The sequence below is a fragment of the Micropterus dolomieu genome, linkage group LG20 (assembly GCF_021292245.1).
Source record: "Micropterus dolomieu isolate WLL.071019.BEF.003 ecotype Adirondacks linkage group LG20, ASM2129224v1, whole genome shotgun sequence".
NCBI classification, from domain to species: domain Eukaryota; kingdom Metazoa; phylum Chordata; class Actinopteri; order Centrarchiformes; family Centrarchidae; genus Micropterus; species Micropterus dolomieu.
The window spans coordinates 4,641,129-4,641,731 of record NC_060169.1 but is presented as its reverse complement, the minus strand read 5'-3'; the positions used below and the strand labels follow the sequence as shown (position 1 = coordinate 4,641,731).

General features: G+C 51.1%; 1 protein-coding gene across 2 annotated transcripts in view; it reads right to left on the bottom strand.

Moving 5' to 3' along the window:
- Positions 1–603, bottom strand: part of LOC123958557 (C-myc promoter-binding protein-like) — a 158,167-nt gene that overhangs the window by 90,464 nt on the left and 67,100 nt on the right. The window lies entirely within an intron of this gene.

Here is a 603-nt window from a genome sequence, read left to right as displayed (position 1 = left end):
GGAGGAGAGGGCCGGTGGATGAGCCCAGCCGACTGAACGGAGGACGAGGGTGAGTGTACCTGGGAGGGAAACAGACAGAGAGACAGGGTTAGAGGTGATGGCGACAAAGCACAGGGAAAATGTGAAAAAACATGAAAAGCCTGAACACAGAGGTGGCACCACTGTCAGTTAGTAACTGGGAAACTCAGCTATTTAACCTCAGTAGGGTCGTTTGCCAGGATCGTCGATACTGCTGGTTCGTTAGTGTTCCTGGTTGCTGTAACGACAGTCGTTACAGTCGTTAGGACTACCGGTGGCTAAGACTGAACGACCATCGTTGGTGTCTTCACCTGAGGCCAATAGGTTACGTTTGTTGAGTTTCCCGGGAAGTGATGAAAGGACAGCATTGTAAGTGGGGGATAAGTGGTGGCGTAGAAACCCTCCTCTGATCAATGACGGCTTCTCAACCCGGGTGTAGATGGCTTCCTTGACACCTCTGTCAAACCATCCATCTTCTCTGTCTAAAATGTGCACCTGGTGGTCCTCAAACGAGTGTCCTCTGTTCTTCAGATGTAGGTAGACTGCAGAGTCTTGACCTGAGGAGTTGGCCCTTCTGTGTTGAGC